Raw genomic sequence first — 18,944 nt, 5'->3', positions numbered from 1 at the left:
TAATCACTAAACAGAGTTAGTTTAGGCACAACAGTGCCATCATATGTCCAAAGTTCATGCATTTCAAAATGTTATTTGAGAATCAAAATGAGACAGAGGGTAACAGAGAATTAAAAAAAAAAAATGCTATTTTTTAAGCATGTGAACAGTGTAGTACAAAGAGCTTCTGTGCAATTAGATGTTGCACATTTGACAATGGAAAGAGTTCTGCTGGGTCAGTAATAAAAAACAATTTCCATTTAGTTCAAATAGCTCGTAAGAGACTCTGAATTGGAGTTCTGTGTGCACAGAAACCTGACGAGCACAGTCACTGGAGAGAAATCCCCTATCCAAGCAGCCTAGAAATAACAGAAACCAACCAAACAAGAAACAAACAAACCCTCCATGCATATTTTTTATCATCTTTGCAAGTGTTCTCTAAGTTTTTATCAGAGCTGAGAAATGTGGTAAATTCTGTGATTGCTAACATTCTTGAAGCCAACCCCACACTGGGTTCTGTTGTTGCTTTTCCTAAAGAGCATCACTTACAGCCAAGCCTGTGGCCACTGAATTGAAGCATTCTCAATGCCTTTGAGGCTTCTCAGTCCTAACAACTCTGGAAAAACTTCACAGCAATGTCAGATCTGTTAAGGAAAAGAGGATTCTCCTTAAATGAGTTTGAGCATGAATAATCAAACCAGCAGCCAACCCCTAAGCTTTTATTCAGTTGGTTCTAGATTGTCCCCAGCATTTTCAACTTAAGATCTGCTATAAGGTTTTTATAATGATAATGTTTGCTGTTTCATAAAAGCTGCTACGGGAAATTGAAGATTTTCACAGTAGGATATTGGGCAGCTGGAATTTTTGGCACCTGAAAAAGCAAGGAAAGCAGCTTGCAACTAAGAGATAAGCATGCTGGTTAGATTTTTCTGCTCAAACATTTGGAATAGAAACTGCAAGCAAGACTGACATTTCTCTTGCCATTATGAAGTTTCAGAACAACAGCACAATACAGAAATGGACACCACTCACACACTTACTGTTTCAAAGGTTTTTTTGCAAATTCGAGAAGTCATTACTGCTCTAGTAATGGTGGTTCATATTTTCATTTTCACTGTTTCATATTTTCAAAAGAATACTTATAGTCCAAACCGATTATTCTTGAGCAGTCTGGAACAGAGGCATTTAAAACAAAGGCAGTCCATTGCACATACTATGGAATACATAAAGCTTTAGGTTTGTTTCAAGCTTAACATATCCAGACCCAAAGTCCTTTGGATATTGAGTTCTGAATGTTTCATTTCAGTTCCCTACAATAAGTGATTCTTAAACTGAAAATGAAAAACAAGCAGGTGTAAAAAATAGAACGTGATATAAGGAATGGCAAGTTACGAAGTGACACAAATTTCCCCAGCACTCAGGTGATATCAGACTGGAAACTCATTTACAAAGAAAGACAAATTCGTATTGCATTCTGCAGAGTATATAGATATGATCCAGAATTTGTCTAGTAAGATAGTATAATTATTACTTAATACTTATAACATTTTTTTTTTCTTATCAGCTAAGCATCCAGGAGGCAATATATGTTTTGTACAGGACTGTGAAGATAAATGAGTAAGTCTTCAACTTTACTTTAGTTCCATTTAATTTGATGGACTTACTTTGACTTATATTAGAGAAAAAAATAACAAACAGGATACCTCATTTGTGTATAAATTCTGATAAATAAATAAATTAACAACAACTGCATGCAATTTGCTCAGCTGAGGATAAATTATGAGAAAGTCCAACAATAGGTTTGATACCTGCTTCGCTAGCATGACATTACTCACAGAGCAGCATTGTTAATGAAAACTTGTAACTAGTACAGTAATGAAGTAACCTGTAAATTGAAAGGCCAATATTAACCTTCAAAAGAATGTGAGATAAAGCATAGGTCAGTGTAAGTTTTCTAAATCGAAAAGATCATCCAAAAATACTGCTCTCCCCATAATTTCATGGTAAGGTATCCTGTCCACCAGCACCTGATCTGCCACAATCAGAATCCTGCCTAACAGAGCAAAAGTAGCATCAGAGAAATAAAAATGAAATAAACATTTGTATTAGTATTTTGGCAAAATGCCATGCTGTCTGTTGGGTCTACTAACAAGTAGCTGCCCAAATAAGTGAAAAAAAAACAAAACAGGGGGAGTGGTGATAGTAGCGATGGTGAGGAAATAATGCTACTTCTGCTGTAGGGTGTTGCTCTTTCAGTGATTCCCTCTGAAATACATATGCTTCCTGGTGCAAAGGGGACAAGTTTTTTACATATGGCATTGCACACATAGTTGCTTGGTTTTGTGTTTGCTAGACAGACAACTGTTTTTAGAAGAGGCAATAAAGGGATCCACAATACTTTTGAAGAGCAAGAGAGACACTACTTTGTTGGTGCTAATCACCAGTAGCCAGATATGTCTACTTGAGTCAGTTGCTACTCTCATTTGTCCCTCTGTCCAAAGAAGAATAGTTATTACTATGGAATAATGGACTGCAAAATTTTAGTATTGGGGGGGGGGGGGGAGAGAATACCTTAAATTGCTAAACTTCATAAGCATGTTTCTTCCTCCCCACCACATACTTAACCAATCTCAGTTGCACAGTGTTACTCTAGTAAAGAAACCTAAATTACATAAGAGGACAGATATATAAACCAATATTCTGCTTTGTCATTTTGATTCCATTTTCTGTTTAAACCAGTTTTTAGGATCAGTCTATGTGGCAACAGTTTAACAGGCAAAGTCATCCATCATCTTGAAGCCACAGCTTCCGCAACATTACTCATAATGACAGTATCAAGCCTCTAATATAATTTCAAACAGTGAGATCAGCTACATCTGTGTGATTTGTGGTGTTAATATTTATTATGCTTATGAATGTAAAATATAAGCTTTTACTTCAGCAAACAGAAAACAGTTTTAAGGGCTAAAGGATCATGGCAAACTGATCTTGTGTTGTAGGAAAATAACTCTGATTAAGAAACTTCCAATTAGTAGGGGCCAGAAACGGACTTTGCATGAAAGAGATCTAAGCAGCCCAAGTAGATTAGAGAAGTAGACAAATGACTACCTTTCATCTCCTTTCAGAAATTAGCATATCATAGTCACTTGATTAACATGTCATGCATTTGTAAGGAAGCCTGATCTGGGTAAGGAACACCTTTTTTAAAGTTCTACAGGATACAAGTTGTGATCTGCAAGTTCTATATAAAGGAGGGGGCGGGGGGGGGGGGTATTTGCAGAACTTTTTTCTCAGCTAACTCAGATGCCTTCATCCTCCCGCCAGTCACACTTCAGTTCTTTTGGTGCCAGCACACACTCATGGGAACTGCACCAACAGATGTTCTGGATCCTCACCTTTGCATGGTCAATTTAGATTTAGCTTTGTTTTGATAGAGAAAAGCCACAGGAAGATGTTCCCTTTTCAAATACTTCAATTTTTTTCACTGTTTTTTGTTTTGTGCATTGAGGCTTTGTGTACTTTTCCTGAAGACGCAAATTACAGCCCTATATGTGCAAATTCAGTCTCAATTATGTAAGATTTTTTGCAGCAATGGTGTCAGATGACTTTTGGAGAAGTGAAATTTGATCTAAAGACTTTGCTGACATGGAAAGGTTTTGCTAATACACCCCATGGGAACAGCTGACTACCGCCTGGGCTGTGGGAACGACTGTGATTTTTGGATGGCGCTCTTCGGAACAACTCTGTACTGAACATTCTGGTGTCCCAAACTATTAAGGTCATCCAGAATAACAAATCAAAAATGTGTAGAGTGTCTTTTTTTCCTCTGTTAATAAAGAAGCTGGGCTACCTCCCCCGCTTTTCCACAGGTTTTGTTTTGGGTTTGTTTTTTTGTTTTTTTTGGGGGGAGGGGGGTGGGGCTGTTTGGGGGGGGGGGGGATGTTCTTTAAGAAATAATAGCTAAGTTTTCCAACATTTTTAAAGAATAGATATTAATGGCTCAGGGACTAAACACAGTTTCATGGGTGTAAAAGCTTGGAAATATAATCACATAGGCAGAAAAGTTGAGTCAAAAATCAAAATCCTCTAAAAAATCACTTCCATTTCAGAAAAAAAAAAAAAAAAAAGAAAAAAAGGACATAAAATTATCTATCAGTGTTGATGTACTGAAGAGTAATTCTCCATGTGGGGATGTATGAGACAGGAATTTTACCGGGAGTGAAGCACCTGACAGTGGCTAGGAAAAGGGTTCAGGGAAAAAACTAACATAGGTTAACTCTGAGTAAGACAGAAAGACAAAAAAATTGAGGAGATGGTAGCCACTGAAAAGACTTTCATTACTTAATTTTTCTTACATTATTTGGAAGTTTATTGAATTTATTAGGCCACTGGCAAGGTTACAGATTGTATAGGGTTTTTTCCTAGCCATGTTAAAGATTTCAATGTTAAAAAAAAACTTTCACTTCAGCATCACCAACAGTGGTAACTAATATAAATTCCTAATAATATTATTGCTGTTCAACCATAAGCAAGCATTTAATATATCTCAGAAGCAAAGGTTAAAGAGCCCACTTGGTACTTTTTTATCACAATTGGAAATGTGAATTTAGAAGACTAGGACTTCACTTCAGAATAATATATTGAAAGAATATTTTCAAAACAGCTCCATAAAAGGTTTTGAAATAGACAATTTTCCCAAAGCCTTCAGAAAAATTAATTCCTTTAGTTCTGAAAATGTCTGCACCTATTCCCCAAATGACTGTTGTTAAAATAGGATGTTAAGAAAAGTAACATAATTTAGTTGAGCCATGGAAACAAAATAAATGAGGCCCATAATAGTTATCACATAACACTGATAAACTGATCTCATTTTAAAACAGAAATAGGGTTTTATCTTTGTTCTGACACACATGACCTTACGGAAATCTAGAATACATTCATTTAGATTTCAGCACAATATTAATCCAGAAAATTGTTACATATACATAGTTCCAATAAATATACAAAATATCCTAGAATTAGCAGGAAATCAACCCAAGACTTACTTTTTACTTTAAAAATCCACAACGGACATATGAAAAAGAAACACCTGGTTACAGACCAAGAGCCTGATCCTGACTGCACAAGTGTACTCTGATTTGGAGACAGGCTTCAAGAGAAGCAAAACTAATTTCATCATTTATATTACACTAGGTAAGGAAATACCTTTTCACAGCAGCAGCAAGATTATTTATTAGCTATGTAAAGCAGGATGACCTCAACATCTGAAGAACTGGGCTGACAGGAACCTCATGAAGTTCAACATGGAGAAGTACAAAGTCCTGCTCTTGGGCAGGAACAACCCCGTGTACCAATATATGCTGGGGGCCAGCCATCTGGGAAGCAGCTTGGCAGAAAAGGACCTTGCACATGAGGCAGAGATGTGCCCTGGGGGCAAAAATGGCAAATGGTGTCCTGGGCTGCATTAGACAAAGAATTGCCAGCAGGTTGAGGGAGGCGATCCTGCCCCTCTACTCCGCACTGGTGAGGCCACACTTGGAGCACTGGGTCCAGTTCTGGGCTCACCAGAGAGACTTGGTCATACTGGAGGGAGGCCCACAGAGGGCCATGAAGATGATTAAGGGTCTGAAGCATCTGTCCTATGAGAAGAGGCTGAGAGAGCTGAGACTGTTTAGCCTGGAGAGGAGAAGGCTCAGGGCAGATCTCATCAATGTGTACAAATACCTGAAGGGAGGGTGTATACAAGACAGAGCCAGATTCTTTTCAGTGGTATTTTCAGTCATTCTGGGAATTCTTAAAATATGTCCTTACAATTTTAGAACAAAAACAAACAAAAAACTGCAAGAAAGGAATTTTTTTTCTATTGCTGTCGAAGCGCCTAAGAGAAAATATTTAGAATGATTTTTTTTTTCTTTCCAGATAATAATGAAGAATATGCTTGAATATTCTATGATACAATCCTTTACTAGTATTAGCTAATTTACAAAGACATCTAGCCTCTGTTGCTGTTTTGAGGTGATTTCAAATTTGGGGAATTTTTTGCAGCTTTTTTATGGACCCAATTATCTGTTGTGTAATTAATAGATTTGCAGCTGAGGAACTTGAAACTATGACAAGAAAGGGCCTTTTCAGAGAGATCAAGGAGAAGTGTTTTGACATTGCATTACCACCCGATTTTTTACTTGGGAGGTCAGAAACCAAGACAGTCTAGAACCGTGGGAGTTCAGAAAAGTCTTAAGGGGGGGGATGCCCACAAACATGAAAATAATTAGCTGTTTCAAGGGGATGGTTATTTGGGAAAGAGAATGGTTTTATGTAATTCCCTTTCTACTGGCTCCACTGAAGCAATTTTTAGAAGTTCTACATATATTCATTTACCAAAGGAAGCCAAAAGAATAAAGGATAAATATCACCAGAAAGTAATACTGTAAGATCAAAGAAAAAAATACACAGGGTAAAATCCTGAAGTTATTATTCATCCTTCTGTTTAGGGGAATCAAAAAAAACACATATTCAGTAGAATTTGCAGATGAGGAAATTTTTTTCTAAATAATAAGTGCAATTTTATGAAAACATTACTGTCTCAAGCTATCTATTTGATTCCTCTAAAAGGAAGGATTTCCAGAAACGCTTAGCATAATTTCACTTTGCTTCAGCTGAAATTAGTAAAGGAGCAGAGGCAGGTCAACAATGAACAACTCTGAAAAACTCCTTACCATAACTTAAATAGATCTATCTATTCACATGCTAGAGTAGGGAATGTGATACCAAAGTTGGCTGAGCAAAGGTCCAAGAGCCCACAGTAAAATTAGTGTGCAGTTCATTTTTGTAACTAGAATGGCACCAAAAAGGCACTGGAGATTTTTCATCTTTTGAGAATGTTTGGTTTAGATTACAACAGAAGAGAATAAAATGCACAGACTAGAGCTCTCAGCGAGACACCTGTATGAATTTATAAGATTAATCAGTGTAATTCCTTTTTAGTTGCACATTACACTGATTGTGAATCAATTCATCAAATAGTGGAACAAAGTTTTTGTTTTGTTATTTTGAAGATTGCACATACAAAACCTATTTTCACCACTACATAAAGAGAAATCTGTGGCAAGATCCCTTGGGAAAGAAACTGGGAGAAAAGTTCCCTAGCTACATTCCCATAAATGCCTACATAAACATTTCTTCCTGAAACAAGGATGAAACAGGGTGGAGACTAGACCACTTTTCTACAGCTACATATCTGTGTCTCATGACTTATCTGAAGAACAGTATAGAATATTGAAGAAAATATTCAGTTTTGATGAAAAAAAATGGAGCTTGAGACATCCCAAATTAATCATTGATTTCATGTCCCAATTTCTCAGGATGACGACTCAGGTTTGCTGATTCCCAGGTCAGGATTAAGGTGAAGTGACACAAGGGACCCTTTAACTCACAAAACTCAACTTTTATTCACTCACAACAAGAATTGGCATGCTCACAACAAAAAAATGGTATGCTTACAACAAAAATTGGCATGAAACTATGTTGGTAAACTGTGTGACATGTGCTAACCATACATCACCAAACATATACTGCAGGCCTTGCTTATTTGGGAATCAGTTCAGGGAAGACAATAAGGAGATCCCTCCCGTTGAGTCATGAGCTTCAGAGCAGACCCCCTTGCTTTCTAGACTACTTCTCAGAGAAGAGCCTGGGGGCAGCTGAATCCACTTCTAGTCCCAGATTTGATCAACGGTTTATGTCTAAAGGGATAGAGTGTAGGGATTATGGAAGAGAGAGAGAGAGAAAAAAGAGAAAAATTTCACCGGTCCTGGGTCCACCGTTGGTCCAGTCAACCTAGGGGTCCAGTTCCAGTGGCCATGCATCTGGGACTTCAGTTTCTGTCCTTTTATCATCCTTGTCCCTCCTTCAGGTGGGCACTCAAACTCATTAGACTAATTAGGTGTCATGCAAGATTTGTGCTTTCAGAACTGGGTTGGTGGGTTTAGGAGTCGTCTTCCAAAGGTCATAGCTCTCCTTTTTTTTTTTTTCTGAGTTCCAGCCAAAGCTCTTTGTCCAGCCAGGTCGGTCTTCCCCGCCAGCTCATCTTTTGGTGCATGGGGACAGCCTGCTCCTGTGCCTCGAAGATTTCTTTCCTGGAGAAGGTCCAGCCTTCCTGGACTCCTTTGTTCTTCAGGACTGCCTCCCAGACTGTCAACCAGTCTCCTAAACAGGCCAAAGTCTGCCCTGCAGAAGACCAAGGTAGCAATTCTGCTGTTTAAAATAGGAAAGAAATTTAAAATAAAGATTAAAATGCGATCTTATAACCACAAAACAAAAGATGTCATTTTGGATCCAAGGAAGCATTTCAAGTAGCATTTTTTAAATACAACTTTTTAATTTTTACGTTTATCTCTAAAAACCATCCCAACTCTCTAACCCCAGGTTTGAAAGAATTGCCCAGAACTATAAGTCAGTGTGCAGCTGGACCAGTGTGGGATATGTCAAGGTACATGTGCTGGGAAAAACTGATTTATGTCAGAGTCCCCTAGCATCATTAAAACACCCTTGCCTTGGAGTTTCTGGGATAAATGGAATTTTTTTAAATAGAGAGCTTTTTCCTACCCCTAATTTGCCTTTGAATCTGAATCTGGTCTGCAACTCCAGCTCAGCCTTCAAACTACAACATGCATATGGTCCATCCTCACTAAACTGTTGCGTATTTCTCCCTTCTGTACAAATAGGACAGGAAAATCTCAAGAGAAGCATGAAGAGAGAAAAGGAAAGGCAGTAAAATGCATCAGCCCACAGACAGAAAAACAATGATATACTGGCTAAGGGGAAGTGTCCCTCAGTCCTCCGAGACTGTCAGCAGCATCTACCAGCCACGATCACATATGCCACCAAAGACAACATGTTACCATCCTCGCTAGCCACCAAGACTTTCAGAACCTGGGCATGACCCATCCTCCTTGCTGTGGCCACCAGGCCCAGAGTCTGAACTCCCAACTCACGATACTCCTGGGACTCATTCTTTGGAGGCTTTTCCTTGAAAAAGCCTTGTATCATCATGCCACAGAAAGATCATGATCTTCAGATCCATTATCCTCATACAAAAATTGGTGCGAGTAAAAGGGATTTTTTTTCCTATTTTTTCTCAGAGGGTCTGATACTTTCTGGCAGATTGAACAGTCAAGAGAATTTATAACCACATGGTATACTGAAAGCTCGAACTGAATATTTTCACAGCCAATTTATGAGTTCATCTCCCCTCCAAAATGAATTACACAAATGTACCCAGAAATAATTCAAACAATTAAGAAAAACAAAGCCTCCTTTTTGTAATAGACAAATAGCTTTTCACAGCTGCAATTATTATAGAATCATTCTTCTGATCATCTTCGTTATCAGGAAGCCCATGTCTATACCCTATCTTTGGCTGCAGAAGGAAATTATACCAGGAATAAAAATTATTTCTTCAACTGATGTAGATTCCGATCACTGATTTCTTCCACTGTGTTAGACTTGGAAAGAGCAGAGGGATGATTAACATTGTTCCAGTTTTATTATCACCTATGAGCAATACAGGCCTAAAATTCTAGGTGTCTAAAAACCAGAAACATTAAAAGGCAAAGAACTAGCCAAGTCTTTCTTTCTCTCCACAATGAAACTACTAACATCATATGGCTGTTCACACTTGGGGCATCAGGGAAGCACCAGATTAGCATTGTTTCTTACTTATTTCAACTCAGAGTAGATACATTTAAGGGTGAGATTCACTAGCTGCCTGAATAGATCTAGAATCAGGGCTACCACAATCAGAGTTTCTTCTGTTTCCTTTGTTAGTCACCTGATAAAGCAATGAGGTGATTTGAGAAGTCATATGGTCAAAAACCAGTCATTTTTAAATGGATTTAGTTTTTGACTAGATTACTTCTCTGAACTTGGTTGCCATCATCACATCAGAAGAATACTGCCCCACGTGTAAAGGAGGGAACTGGAAGATGCAGCATGAGTGCAGGAGGCGTGGTTTAGATTAGATTAAGAAGCCTTAGAAATATATCCTAAATCCAGAGCTTTGCATGCTCTTTAAGCAAGCATTCCTGTTGTGAAAAGCCGTCTCACTTTAGTCCTGGCCAGTAAACCCTGGTCTGCACTATCCTTTCCCTTATGGCAATATATGAGTTTGCATCACTATTTGGTAAACTTGATCCAGGCTAGTAATACCACAGGTCAGTTCTTTTGCCACACAGATGCTCATGCTCATGTTGACAGGAGGGGAAGGAAGTGGGCTGGAGGGTGAGATTGTTTCTTGCAGAACATGACAGCACATTTGGAGAAACCCTGAGCTGTCACTGACTATGGTGGTCTCTTCCGCAGCCTCAGCTGCTGTTTCACTCCCTTGCATCAGATGTAACTAATCCACAGCTGCAGAATGAGTCACTTTAGCAACCCAGTCTAATGGAAAACTAATTTTTGTTTGGTTTGGATTTATTCTTTTAGTGGTGGGATGAATTTCTGTCATTGGATCTGACTCAATGGAAATATTGGATACATGCAGCCAAAAGCAGGAGTAGAAGAAGGGAGGGAGTTTCTTTTAACACAGCTCACTTTTACACATTAGAGATAATGTAGTATCTGACACTAAGAGGCAGAAAGTATTGAGTATTCCATATTGTTGACTTCAGTGGATTTCAGGCTAACTGAACTCAACGGTAGTTTGCTACTGAACTTGTAAAAATATGAAATTTCAGTCTTATTGAACACTGACATCATCTCCAAGAATTTTCATTTTCCCTTCTTTGGAATATAGCAGTCTGGTTACATCAAGAAGTTACATTAGAGACTTCTCAGCACTGGGTCTGGTTTAAATCATTATCACCTCTCACCCACTGTCAGCTGTTTGTTCCCACACTTCTCTCCTCCCAGTAACACTGACACAACTGTTTAACCCTTCCCTAAACCAGATCTGTGAAATGATCTAGGTTAAAGAAAAAGCTTTGGTAATACAAGTTACCTTCAGGACACATGAATGATTCTGTTGGAATTAAAAGCAAATGGGATTAAAGATGCCCTTTGCCTGCTTCCTCCTACCATTTCTGTAACTCTGCTGGAGGTTTCTATCCCCACACTTCCTCTGACATAACTAGATATTGCATTGCTTATTCAAATGAATATGTGAAATGATCTGTGTAGAAAGCAACAATTACTTTTGTAGTGTGGGTTTTTTTCCAAACAGTTTTACCTACAACCCTTCAGGTCACACATTGGGTGCCAAAAATGACTGTTGTGGTTTAATCCCAGCTCGTAATTAGGCACCATGCTGCTGCTTGCTCACTCCCCAACTCCCAGTGGGATGGGGAGGAGAATCAGAAAAAAAAAAAAACCTCCTGGGCTGAGATAAAGACAGTGTAATAGGTAAAGCAAAAGCCGTGCACGAAAGCAAAGCAAAAGAAGGAATTCATTCACTACTTCCCATCGGCAGGCAGGTGTTCAGCCATCTCCAGGAAAGGAGGGCTCCATCACATGTAACAATTCCTTGGGAATACAAACGCCATCACTCTGAACATCCTCCCTTCCTCCTTCTTTCTCACAGCTTTTATTGCTGAGCATGACATCATATGGTCTGGCATATCCCTTTGGTCAGTTGGGGTCAGCTGTCCCAGCTGTGTCCCCTCCCAAATCCTTGTGCCCCCCCAGTCTCCTCACTGGTGGGGTGGGGTGAGAAGCAGAAAAGGCCTTGGCTCTGTGTAAGCACTGCTCAGCAGTAACAAAAACATCCCTGAATTAACAACACTGTTTTCAGCACAAATCCAAAACATAGCCCCATACTAGCTGCTATGAAGGAGATTAACTCTACCCCAGCCAAAACCAGCACAATACTTCAAAATGGATGTCTGCATTTTGGCAAGATTTATAATTTCTTTAACTAACCAGCCATTTTGAATACAAGCAAAGAGTCTCTCTTCAGTGAGAACAGTAGTGGAACAAAACCGTCCAACTTTTGCCCAAAGCTACTTTCACCTTTTTCTATTCCAGAAGCAGCTTGCAGGCAAGCTTTGTCCCTTAGAATGCCATGCAGCTCCTGTATGGGCTTAAAAATTACATTGAACAATCTGAATTGAAAGTGTTAATAGTGTGTTTACTAGCGAAGTTCTATAGGCAAATTAAATCAACTACCTTATAAAAAGGTTTTTATTAGTGATTCTTATACAGAGGTTGCCTCATTAGTATTCTGCTCAGGTGACTGGAACAAAATTATACATTTGTTTTAGTTTTTACATCACTACAATTATTTTCATTGTGTTTTGGGTTTTTTGTTTTTTGGTTTTTTTTAATATTGATACTATGTGGTAAACGAATAGATTTGGCTTTAAGCTATATTTGGATCATATGGCTTGCTTCACAGTAGACTTCACAGATCCTTGGCTATTCAGGGCTCCATCAGCTCTAATTCCAAGATATGCTTTCAGGCAACCTGCATAAAAGACACCAATCATTTCCACTACCAGAACAGCCCACCACTGAGGCAGCCTGAACACAGTTCTTGGTGGAGAACAGTATATCCATTTTACATGTTTTTAGGCACCAAAATACTTCTTTGGTGAACTGTGTGCTTACCTCACTTTTGGTAACGTTTTGTTTTGTTTTTTTTCTTCTTCTTCTGTTTGCTCCTTAGAGATGTGTGTTGGAGAGCTTTAAAAAACTTTAATCACATTTTGTGTGCTGGGGAGAAACTAACACAGCTTCTTAAATACACTTAGTCCCGACAATTTAGGTGAATTTCACAGCCTAGGGATTCACTGAAGCAAACCCAGCTAGTAAAAGTGACCAGTTCTGAGTTGTTCTTAAAGTTCATGACAGCATGGACTTATTGGACACTGAGAACCTTGTGACCCATATACTACAGATAACACTAACTGTAAAATCCAGGTCCGAATCTAAGTTTCCCTAATACATCAAGCTATGTGGATACACACTTCTAATTCAGCCTATTACAGGAAGCAGAGAAAAGTTGTAAGTTTGCATAGTAAATGACAAAGTTCATTAATCTTCAGATTTAGACTCTGCTGTTGAGGTACACAGGTCTGATTTTACATCACCCTGGGTACCGTGCTGAACAAATCTAGTGTAATGTGTTCCCAAGACAGCATATTGCATCCAGTTTCCACCCTGTAATTGATGACAGAAGCCTCTAGGAAAAAAAGAGCCAACCTCGGCACCCACCCACACAGGTTTACATAAACTGACTTTGAACCAAGTCCTTTCTTTGTGGTTGTAATTGTCTTTTTTGAATACGTCAGTGGCTACTCAATAAACCACATCCATGGGAAGTTCTCAGGCATATCAGATCCTCCAGACAACAGAATTTTTATTCCTCAGCTTTTTCCATTTGCATACAAGTATTGATAGTAACTCCCTGAAAATCAATTTTCTCATTTATCACTACTATTTAATACCCATATTTAGGTGAGGCCTAAAGGTCTGATTCAGTATCCATTTGCAGAGTGCTATTAAAGCACAGGGTCTGTAACTTAAAGAGCTGCTTGCATAACATTTGCCAGAACTGTGAAGAGAATGATACACAGAAGTGTTGTACTGGGTTTGGCTGGAATAGAGTTAGTTTTCTTCATAGTAGCTAGTGTGGTGCTTTGTTTTGGATTTGCAGCCAAAACAGTATTGTTAACACACCGATGTTTTACCTATTGCTGGTCAGTGCTTACACACTGTCAAGGCCCTTTCTGCTTCTCACCCCACCCCACCAGCGAGGAGGCTGGGGGGGCACAAGAAGTTGGGGGGAACACAGCTGGGACAGCTGACCCCAACTGACCAAAGGGATATGCCAGACCATAGGACGGCATGCTCAGCAATAAAAGCTACAGGAAAGAAGAAGGAAGGGGAGGCATTTGGAGTTATGGTGTTGGTCTTCCCAAGTAAAAGCTACACCGTATGGAGCCCTGCTTTCCTGGAGATGGCTGAACACCTGCCTGCTGATGGGAAGTAATGAATGAATTCCTTCTTTTGCTTTGCTTGCACACACAGCTTTTTCTTTCCCTATTAAACTGTTGTTTTCTCGATCTATGTGTTTTCACACTTTCACCCTTTCAATTCACACCCCCATACTGCTGGAGGCATGTGAGTGAGCAGCTGGGTGAAGCTTGACTTCCTACTGGGGTTAACCCACAACAAGTATATTTTCTGTTGTCATTAGAATCTATTAGATGATATAATGACATGTGAATTTGATTCTTTTCAAGTATCACCAGCACTTTTCACCATTCTCCTACATATGAAATAAATCATTCCTAAATGTTTCCTTTTTATTTAAAAGAACCTTTCACTTCCTCTTTTAAGCCACTGTATAACCTTCAAAACACATAAAAATATATACTTCGCTATAAAAAGGTAAAAAAATTGGGCATTACCTTATGAGCTAATAAAACACCATTGTTTATAGTTTTACAGTATTAAGAATATGTGCTTCATTAAATCTTAATTTAAAAAAAGAGGAAAATTAAAAACAAGTTTTTTTCACTTGCCCATAGGAAAGAGCAAATTAGAGCAACAGACAGAAGATAGTTATTAAAAAATGTAGACTCCTGATTAAATTTAAAAAATGAAAAGAAGACAAACTAAAATTATCAAACAGTTTACAAAGAAGCTCCTTTCTCTAATAGTTTAGAATAGTTTAAAATTATAAAGTTCTGGTTAGCAGAATGTGAAACAAGCAAGACACTATGACCCTAAAGTGATGGATTCTCATTCAAGCCCTGAAGTGAACATGTTTCAAGTTTATCTATTGTTTTTCCTCTTCCTATTTCCTACAGGCTGCCTAAAACAGTATGGCATTGTAAAGCAAATTTAAGCTTTCTCTTTGATCAATCCAACCTCCATGGATTTTGTTAAGATTTCACCCCTTTCTACTTCCTTTTACTGGCTTGGTGTAACCATCACTTCTGCATCCTGTGTTAACCTGAAGATGAATATAAAAAGAGGCATTAACTAGCCAGAAGTAAAGAAGTATAATTAGGTATTTATATATTCAGACTGGCTTTTCTGTTATTCCTCCTCTCCCTTGTTTTTATTTTGGCCATGACCGTTACCTTGCTTGGAGATTTTACATACTATAGACCAAACTAACTCCTCCCTTAGAGATAGCTAGTCTATTTTCTCTCACTTGGGAAATAAATCTGCTCCCACAATATTTATTTCCTATATTACTGCTCTTCATCTTCTTTAAAAGAGGAAAAAAGAAGATTAATTAAGCCCAGTGGTGCCAATACATTTTGTGTTTCACTTGATATAGACAGACCAGAGGAACCTATTTGCACATACATGAAAAATGTAATAACTACATGGGCAAAAAAAAGATTTCAGCAGGCTGAAGAGAAGTTATAGAAGCCCCAAGAAGAGGCATCACTATTTTTAAGATATCAGTTAAATTATATCCTGACAGAAAGTCATTGATGATAGGAAAATTATCATCCATTGATGTTACATGTCAGGATTTAATTTAGCCTTCAATATAGTCTCCTTATCAGAGCTTTGTAATTCTTAGTAAAAAAATATCTGCCAATAGTACTGATATAAATACAGTGGTATAGCTCGCATGTCAACATTTATTTTGGTTTTACAGTACCCTACTTTTTCTTAGCCCCCAATTTTCAAATTGCTCCAAAATTATCAAGTAATCCAAAAATACCATTTAAAGGAGAGCAGAAAACAGTGTTCTTTTTCAAGAAAGTTTGGGGTTTCTGTGGTGGGGTTTTGGTAGCCGGGGAGGGGCTATAGGGCTAGCTCCTGTGCGAAGCTGCTGGAAGCTTCCCAGCTCCCAGTCGGACCCACCTCTGGCCCAGGCCGAACCCATCATCAACAGTGGTAGCGCCTCTGGGAGAACAGATTTCAGAAGGGGAACCGGCAGTGAGTAGGGGATTGGAGTGTGTGAGGAACCCCTCTGCAGACACCGAGGTCGGTGAGGAAGGAGGGGAGGAGGAGCGGGGGAGGAGGGGATGCCCCTGCAGCCCTGGTGAGACGGCAGGCTGTGTCCCCAGCCCGTGGAGGGGAGCGGGGGAGCGGAAGCCCCTGAAGATGGCCGTGAGTCTATGGGAAAGCCCACGCTGGAGCAGTGTGTGACTGAAGATCAACCTGCAGAAGGGATCCATGCCGGTGAAGTTCAGGGACCCATGCCAGAAAAGTTCATGAAATTACTGCAGCCCGTGGGAAGGACTCACATTGGAGAAGTTCGTGGAGGACTGTCTCCCGTGGGAGGGACCCCATGGTGGTGCAGGGGATGAGTGAGGACTCCTGCCCCTGAGGAGGAAGGAGCGGCAGAGACAACGTGTGGGGAGCTGACCCCAACCCCCATTCCCCGTCCCCCTGTGCTGCTGGGGGGAAGAGGTAGAGAAAACCGGGAGTAGAGTTGAGCTGGGAAGGAGGGAGGGGTGGGGGAAGGTGTTCTAATGTTTCTTTTTACTTCTCATTATCCTTGTTTTGATTTGATTGGTAGTAAATTAAATTGATTTTGTTTCTTCCCCAAGTTGAGCCTGTCTTTTGCCCATAACCATAATTGGTGAGTGATCCCTCCCTGTCCTTGTCTTGACCCATGAGCTTTTCTTTATATTTTTTCCTCCTCATCCCACCGGGGCCAGGGAGGGAGGAGTGAGTGAGCAGTTTAGTGGTGCTTTGTTACCAGCTGGGCTTAAACCATGACAAATAGAAACTAAGAGATTTACCAGTGTTAGTATAGAGTTATAATTGCTGTGCAATGCATTTTCTTCATACAGAACACTTGTGACAACGCCACATACTAAACTATCTATTACAATTGGATTCAAATGAGATTCCCTTACTATAGATTGCCAGTTTTGCTTCTGTCTGTAACATCAGGGAGTTTTGAGATATTCAAAGGATTAAAGTTAATGTAATCTCTGTGACTAAGTTAAACAGCTTTGAAAATCTTTATTTCATGACTGTAATCAAAGGCATTGAAGAAGACAGCAGTTGAATAAAATAATAATAATAACATTCAAAGAAGTGAGACAGTGGCCCTGAGTATTTCTAGCAAATAATACATTCATTAAATTCAGATCATCCTTCTGGTTTTGAGTTGTCCACGAACAGACTTTTTAAAAACTGTCATACTCTTCAGAAAAAGGTAGTTTGTGTGAACATATTACAGAAGTGGAATACATGTGATTTGTTCACATCAGGCAAAACTTCAAGTAAATAGAGTTGCAATTAACTCTTAGAAGAATGGTTTGCTCTGTATCACATGGTAGTGCTACTGTTTCACAACAATCAACAAATTTTTTCAAGAGAGCAACTACATGAAAAAAACCAGCATTTTGATTCTGAGAGACTGGATGTGAGCAATTCAGATGGACCAATAGCAAACCTTGCTAATTTAATTAGAATCATAGAACTGTTTGGGTTGGAAGGGACCTTTAAAGGTCATCTAGTCCAACCCCCCTGCAATGAGCAGGGACATCTTCAACTAGATCAGTTTGCTCAGAGCCCCATCCAGTCTGACCTTGAATGTTTCCAGGGATGGGGCATCTACAACCTCTCTGGGCAACCTGTTCCACTGTTTCACCACCCTCATCATAAAAAATGTCTTCCTTATATCTAGACTAAATCTAGACTCTTTTAGTTTAAAACCATTATCCCTTGTCCTATTGCAACAGGCCCTGCTAAAACGTCTTTCCCCATCTTTCTTATGAGCCTCCTTTAAGTATTGAAAGGCCACAATAATGTTTCCCCAGAGCCTTCTCTTCTCCATGCTGAACAACCCCAACTCTCTCAGCTTTTCTTCAAAGGAGAGGTGTTCCATCCCTCTGATCATTTTTGTGTCCCTCCTCTGGACCCGCTCCAACAGGTCCATGTCCTTCCTGTGCTGAGGACTCCAGAGCTGGATGCAGTACTCCAGGTGGGGTCCCACCAGAGCAGAGGGGCAGAATCACCTCCCTTGGCCTCCTGGCCACTCTTCTTTTGATGCAACCCAGGATACAGTTGGCTTTCTGGGCTGTGAGCGCACATTGTCGGCTCATGCTCAGTTTTTCATTCTACAAAAATTAGACTGAATTAGACTTTGGGTTTCCTTCTCTTTGCCCACATGCAAGGATCTTAGACTTCAAAAATGGCCTTGTACTTCCTCTGACTGACTATAGTCAGGTTTGTGGGGCATGATTTGCAGTTCCCCTTCCAAAACACCTCAGGTTAACCATGACGGTCACAGTGTGCCTTGGAAGTTGTGAGGGTAATGTCAACTGCAAATGGTTGAAACAGTGTCACACAGATAGCCAAGAGACATTGCTCAGGATATGGCTATTGTGTCTGTCAAAACAGTGCGCTGGCAACTCCTGAGAGTACAAAGGTGTATTGCACCTCCTTTCTTCTTGCAGCAGTTTGCTCCAAGTGGCATGGGCAGATAACTATAAATCTGAGAAAACTGGAAGACATATGGCTACTAGTAGCAGGAAAAAATCCGAGCAGAGAGAATAACAAGGAGGGAGCCAGAGAATCAACAGTAAGCCTCTACACAGTAACCATACATGCCATTCACAAAATAAACACATAAAACAAACTGCCTGGCAATGATCTTACCTCTGTATTGAAATTGTTTCATGTCCTTTTCACTAGAAAGTGAAATATTTGATATGTGAAAGATGAGAAAGGTGGTAGAATGGGTAAACAGAGATAAGTCAGTGAATACAAGCATCAATATTTGGAAGCCATCACTAACAGGCAAACAAAAAAAGCTGCTAGCAGCAGTGAGAGTCTGGGTGTCAGAAATGTTTGTTTCTCACTCTTGTGAAGGGTTCTTTCCATGAAATTTAATTACACAATTAAAGTCATGAGTGTTTTCTGTACATGTAATATCCACAATCTGCTGAGCAGAGCAGCTCTGTTTTGTAGCTTTATACTCTACAAACTCTAGGGTAGAAATTATCTCAAGCTAAGCCCAATGGACTGCTTGTATCTGACTG

The sequence above is a fragment of the Buteo buteo genome, chromosome 3, assembly GCF_964188355.1.
Source record: "Buteo buteo chromosome 3, bButBut1.hap1.1, whole genome shotgun sequence".
In the NCBI taxonomy this organism is placed as follows: domain Eukaryota; kingdom Metazoa; phylum Chordata; class Aves; order Accipitriformes; family Accipitridae; genus Buteo; species Buteo buteo.
This window is presented reverse-complemented; position numbering follows the sequence as displayed.